The sequence below is a fragment of the Solanum pennellii genome, chromosome 8, assembly GCF_001406875.1.
Source record: "Solanum pennellii chromosome 8, SPENNV200".
In the NCBI taxonomy this organism is placed as follows: Eukaryota; Viridiplantae; Streptophyta; class Magnoliopsida; order Solanales; family Solanaceae; genus Solanum; species Solanum pennellii.
In genome coordinates this window covers 22,872,247-22,879,277 of record NC_028644.1, presented here as the reverse complement: position 1 = coordinate 22,879,277, position 7,031 = coordinate 22,872,247, and the positions used below count along the sequence as shown (strand labels likewise).

The 7,031-nt window shown below is 33.7% G+C and overlaps 1 pseudogene; it reads right to left on the bottom strand.

Moving 5' to 3' along the window:
- Positions 1-1,616: 1,616 nt before the first annotated feature.
- On the bottom strand, positions 1,617-3,458 carry LOC114078405 (annotated as a pseudogene).
- Positions 3,459-7,031: the final 3,573 nt, after the last annotated feature.

Genomic DNA, 7,031 nt, shown 5'->3' with positions numbered 1-7,031 from the left:
GTTGGGATAATAACCTTCCTCTTATTGAGTTTTACTACAACAATAGCTATCGTTCTAGTATTCAGGTGGCCCCTTATGAGGAATTGTATGCGCATAGATGTAGAACTCCAGTTTATTGGTTTGAAGTAGGTGAAGCATATTTGATAGGGCCAGAATCAGTCCTTTATGGTATGGAGAAAGTGAAACTCATTAGAGATAGACTTAAGACAACCCAGAGTCGCCATAAATATTATGCATATGTAAGAAGAAGGAACTAAAGTTCCAAGTAGATGATTGAGTTTTCCTGAAAGTGTCACCTATGAAGGGGGCAATCAGATTTGGCAAGAAAGGGAAGCTACGTCCTAGATATGTAGGCCCTTACAAGATCTTTAAAAGGGTTGCTAAGGTGGCATATGAGTTAGAATTTCCAGCAAAACTAGCAGCAGTGGATACAGTCTTCCATATCTCGCTCTTGAAGAAGTGTGTGGGTGATCCAGCCTTTGTAGTGCCATTAAAGAGTGCATCGGTGAAGAAAAGTCTTTTTTATGAGGATGTACCAATTGATATTCTCGACCGTCACGTTAGAATGTTGAAAAACAGAGAAATTGCTTTAGTAAAGGTTCTGTGGAGGAGTCAGTCCATAGAGGGAGTAACTTGGGAAGCAAAAGCAGTCATGCAACCCAAGTAAGCTCACCTCTTTCCTTCTGATTCTACTCCAACTTGAGGTAATAGTTCCTCTTATGTTTTTCAGTCATGCATGCGTGAATTGAGCCTTAGAATCATGTTCCCTCATTTTATACTTGCATTTTAAGCGTATTTTCATTTTCTTGGAATTCAATTCAATTAGAAATTAAGTTCTCAGTGTTTATTGGTAGGGATTGCATTTCTCTTCCTCCATTTCTGCTAGTTTAGTCATCATTCGAAGATGAATGTTCCCGAGGGGGAAATTAGGTAACACCTCGTATCCAACACATACCGTGAATCCGTTTTTAAGAAATTGCAGGTGCAATCTATGGTCAACATATATGGATCGTAGTGTGATCTAGGGCCCGTACTGTGGGTCCGTGGTTCACCACTGTAGCCCCTCCCAAAAATAAGCTCAAAAAACTCGAATAAGTCTCAACCAACGGACAGAACTACAGTGCTTAAGTCAGACCACATTCTCTGTTCTGTGTTTGTAGATCAAGACTCCTGTTACCCAGTCTCTGACATGAACTAAAGACGACCAGGACGAATCGTCGTTCGATTACAGCCTGTAAGTCTGACCGTAGGTTATGTCTAGTAGTTAGTTAGGGGAAATTGTTGATTATGTCAACTTAAAATGGTCATAAATGTAGATATGTAATTTTTGACTGAACTTATGTTTACTACCACTTTTAGAGCTTAAAATTTTTATAAATCTAAATTAAATATTTTGATTTGTCTTTAATTTTATTAATTTTTTTTAAAAAGATATGAAACAACAAAAATAAAGTGACAGTTTAAGGTATATTTTTGTTTTATATTATTCATAATTTTTTGAAATAAACTAGTAATTGTTGTTGTTGTTGTTCTTCTTCTTCTTCTTGTTGTTGCTGTTGTTGTTGATGTTGGTGTTATTGTTGTTGTTGTTGTTGTTGTTGCTATTGTTGTTGTTCTTGTTGTTGTTGTTGTTGCTGTTGTTGTTGCTGCTGTTGTTGTTGCTGTTGTTGTTAATGTTGTAGTTGTTGTTGTTGTTTTTGCTGTTGTTGTTGTTGTTGTTGTTCTTGTTGTTGTTGTTGTTGCTGTTGTTGTTGCTACTGTTGCTGTTGCTGTTGCTGTTGTTGTTGCAGTTGTTGTTTCTGTTGTTATTCTTGTTGTTGTTGTTGTTGTTGTTGTTGTTGTTGTTGCTGTTGTTGTTGTTGTTGTTGTTGCTGTTGTTGTTGTTGTTGTTGTTGCTGCTGCTACTGCTGTTGTTGTTGCTGTTGGTGATGCTGCTGCTATTACTGTTGCTGCTACTGTTGTTGTCATTGCTGTTGTTGCTGTTGTTGCTGGTACTGTTGATGTTGTTGTTGTTGTTGCTGTTGTTATTGTTGTAGGTGTTGCTATTGTTGTTGTTGCTGTTGTTGTTGTTGTGTTGCTGCTACTTTGTTATTGTTGTTGTTTTTATTGTTGTTGTTGTTATTGTTGTTGTTCTTGTTGTTGTTGTTGTTGTTGTTGTTGCTGTTGTTGTTGTTGCTGCTGTTGTTGCAGTTGTTGTTGCTGTTGTTGTTGTTGTTGTTGTTCTTGTTCTTGTTGCTGTTGAAGTTGCTGTTGTTGTTGTTGTTGTTGTTGTTGTTGTTCTTTTTACTGTTGTTGTTGTCATTGTTCTTGTTGTTGTTATTTCTATTGTTGTTGCTGTTGTTGTTGCTGTTGTCGTTGTTGTTGTTGCGGCTGCTGTTGCTGTTGTTGTTCTTGTTGCTGTTGTTGTTGTTTTTGTTGTTGTTGTTGTTACTGTTACTGTTGCTGTTACTTTTGTGGTTGTTGTTGTTGCTGCTGTTGGTGTTGGTGTTGGTGTTGCTGTTGCAGTTGTAGTTGTTGTAGCTGCTGCTGTTTCTGCTTTTGTTGTTGCTGGTGCTGCTGCTGCTGTTGTTGCTGTTGCTGTTGCTGTTGCTGTTGTTGCTATTGTTATTGTTGTTGTTGCTTCTTGTGGTGGTACTGTTGCTGCTGCTCTTGCTGCTGCTGCTATAGTTGTTGGTGGTGGTGTTGTTGTTGTTGCTGTTGCTGTTGCTGTTGTTGCTGTCGTTGCTTTTGTTGCTGTTGTGCTGCTGGTGCTGGTGTTGGTGTTGTTGTTGTTGTTGTTGTCGTTGTTGTTGTTGTTGTTGTTGTTGCTGCTATTGTTGTTGTTGTTATTGTTGTTGTTCTTGTTGCTGCAGCTGTTTGTTGTTGTTGTTGTTGTTGTTGCTGTTGCTGTGTTGCTATTGTTGTTGCGATTGTTGTTGGTGTTGTTTTTCTGTTGCTGTTGTTGTTGTTGTTGTTTTTGGTGTTGTTGTTGTTGTTGATGTTGCTGTTGTTGTTGCTGCAGTTGTTGTTGCTGTTGTTGCTGTGTCCGTTTCTGCTGTTGCTGTTGTTGCTATTGTTGTTGTTGTTGTTGCTGCTGCAGTTGTTGTTGCTGTTGTTGTTGTTTCTGTTTCTGCTGTTGTTGTTATTGCTATTGTTGTTGTTGTTGTATTGCTGTTGTAGTTGCTTTTGCTGTTGCTGTTGTTGTTGCTGTTGTTGTTGCTATTGTTGATGTTGTTGCTGTTGTTATTGCTGTTGTTGTTTCTGCTGTTGTTGTTGATGTTGCTGCTGTTGATGTTGCTGTTGCTGTTGTTGTTGCTGCTAATGTTGNATATATATATATATATATGTATGTATGTATGTATATATATATATATAGATATATATATATATAAAAGAAATAACCTGCCCATGTACCCCCTGACACCCAGTTCCTATTCCACACCCAGTACCCACCAGCACAAACCCCTCATATCCCCCATTTCCCCTAAAAACACACATCACTCTATTACATCACCTAGAATAACACACGACACAATATATAAACTACATATACTACAAATTCAGCAAACAAAATTGGAGGGTCAAAAAAGAAAAGAACAAACCATAAAAAAAACGTAGACACAACAAGAAGAAAGAAGAAAAAAGAAAGCAACACACACTAAAAAAAATCAGCAAAAATAAAGGGGGAGAAACACGAGCTACAAAAAAAATCTTTCCATATTATTTCATTTTTCTTCAAAATTCACCAACACATTCACATCTTTTCTTCCTCATTAAATATTTTGAAAATCAATACAAATAGATATACCATCACAAGCAACCAAACAAAAGTTTTATGGCACTCTAATCGAGCTTCGGTCAATATTTTTCGGTACTTAACTTTACCTCACTCCTAATTTATTTTTGGAATTTGATGTCTTTCGTGATTTAATTTTAGCAAGAGATATCATTTAATTTTTGTTGTATATTTTGATCTTCATGATTATATAATACTTTTTTCAATGTTATGAAGTTTGCTCAAATTTTATGTGTATTTAATTCTGATACAATAATAGTGAAAAATTTCCTATTTATAATTCTATATACATTTATTATTCATCTTTTTCATATGTTGTTATCAATTCAGTACCTCTTATGTCCAACAAAAATCAACTAAATATCTTGTAAAATTATTCTAATAGTTTGTTTAGTCAACTCTATCTTATATCAAAAACATTATTATTTTGTTAGATTAAGAAATTACAATTTGCGTATGTCCAATTTACTCATTAACTTTAAGTTAAAAAAAATACTATGCGCAAGCTTAATTCTAACATTAACTTTAAGAGTAAATAAAAAAAATTGAGTTTATTTGATATTTGTCTTGTAACATTAGATATGTTTTAGCCGCGTTAAAAATATTGGTTTAAATTAAAAAAGTGGTGAAACATCTTTCATGCTTTATAAAAAATAAATCAAGAATGCGATGACGCACGTTGTCCATAAATATGATTTTTTCAGAAATTTAACATTACGGCTTATAGACAATTAATAGGTGAAATGCAAAGAAGACAATTAGGTCTCTAAACATCAATATCGAGAATGCAGTTATGCATCCATTTTAAGACGAATAAAAATTCACCAATAAAAACATGAGTTATATTGTAGCATATAAAATATATCGAAAAATAGTTAAAAGAAGTATAAGTCAATAAAAGAGACCTTCCTAGAAACACGGGACTTGAGTGATGCCTAATACCTTCCCCTTGCTCAACAGAATTCCTTATTCGAATTTGTAGTTCGCAGATAAAATAATGAGTCATTTTCTTTTGATTAGGAATTAAACAAAAAGATGACTTGGAACACCATAATTTAATTCCAAGTGGTGACTCTGAAAAAGTAAAATAATCTGTAATCACTACCATAACTTCAATTGGGAAAACCCTTAAACCTCGTGCGCAAAAAAAGTGTGAGACATCTCTGGCAACTCTGCTGGGAACTATAAAAAATTAGAGCTTTGTTATATGGATGTTTACTTGATTTTATTATTGTTATTTTTTATATATGATTTATAATGGCCTAATGTGCTTCTTGCTGCTCATTTATGTTATTATATTGTTGAATTGTATTAGATTATCTTCTTTTGCACAACTATTTTAAGTCGCTGAAAACACTAAGCACAATGTCATAGGAATGAAGTTATGCATCCTACTTTCTATTTAGATAATGCTAGAGTGTTTTAGCGCCTATTGAAGGATTTTTAGTCGCATATGTTAGACAGGTATGGACCAGCAACGGAGTCAGAATAACGCTGCTAGTGATTAGTTGTCTCTTCATGCTTCGAGTTTTCTACTCGAATAAGCCAGTCTAGACACTAATCTTTTTATTTTTTAGCGTATTAAACCTTAACTACATACATGGTTATCCCTAAAAGACTCTCCTTATTTGCATCATTTGCATGTGTCTTAGTTAGCCTTAAAACAAGAGTTGGGTCCACCTAGGACAAGTATCCATCTCTTACTTGACAACTTAGAATTTTATGTGCTACATGAAAATACATTTATTTAAAGAATTCTCTAAAAATTGACTCATTTAATGTGATTAGTATAGTAAAATTTCAGTTTTTCCTAAAATTCTATATATATAGAGAGAGATTTCTTCTTTTAGGAGTTATCATAAATGTAAGAAGTTTCACTACTTATCTAATAAAAATATTTAAGTTTCTTTTGTTTAATTAATAAAAAAAATTAAAATATTTTTATTTCAGACAAGTGTTAATATCTAAAAAATAATGATTAATTAAACCATTCAATCAGAACAAACTACGCACACTTGATTCTCACCTCAATGAGATACGTAGACAACCTTTTTAGGGTTCGGTTGTCCTTATATAAAAATTCAAAAAAAGTTTCTAAATCTTTATGTAAAAATTCAAAAAAGAAAAAAAAATTTGTTCATCCATTCTAAAAAGAAGGGATTTTTCTTTTTAAAAAATTTACTCATATTCAGATCTACATTGTGAACTACGTTTGACCTGGTTCTTGCTTTGACAAGATAAGTAGGCAACCTTATTTTGAGGTTCGGTCCAACCAAGGAAAAATCTAAAAAGTACTCATCACCAAAAGTGGGGCAAAAAATATTTTTTATTTAGAAAAATATTGACTTAGTTGGTATCATACTTACATTGTCCATAAAAAAATAAAGTGAAAAACTATTTTGCCAAGACGGACCAACTTTGTTACCTATAGAATTCTTGGTATCTCTTGATATATTTTATTTGTCATACTTGAGACACAGTCTTGCTCAAAGTTAAGGTTAAAAATAATTCGAACTCATTTTTCATGTGCATTGTGTGGCGAGTTTTTGATATAAAATTCAATGACATGACTTTGTTTATCTAGAAATTGGCCCGCATGCAGGTTGATGTGAAATTTTGAACGACATTTAACTTGAGAAAGGATTATAGGTTTTCTTTGATCCGATTGTGCCTTTCAAGCCTACCAAAATGACATGTAATCCATCTAACTCTCATTTTGAGCATGAAACCTGTTATTTGAATAATCACATCTAAACATATATCCTTTTGAGTGCAAATGCACTATATCTTGATCCCACCTCCCTGAATGCACTATCAATTAGCTACACAAGGCCAAAAACCTATGTTGGGTAACAACGTGAAAAAATCAAATATGTGAAAGTAAAAGAAGACAAAAAAAGTTTGAAAGAAAAATAAAAAAATGCCAACAAAAAGGACAGAAAATGGAAAAAAAAAAGAAGAAAAATAAATGAGGAGAAGTCTTCAAGAAAACAAAGGTCAATGCCGAAATGAAAATTATTAAGATCATTGTGCAGATTTTAAGAAGGAAATAGTCTTTTTATCCCAAATAAATATACTGTCACGACCCAAAACCAAGCCGCGACTGGCACCCACATTTACCCTCCTATGTGAGCGAACCAACCAATCTAAACCTTAACATTTCAATTTAATATCAACATAAAGCAATGCGGAAGACTTAAACTCATTAATAAAAGACAATTCAATAACTTCTAAAATTCAACATCTATTATTTCCC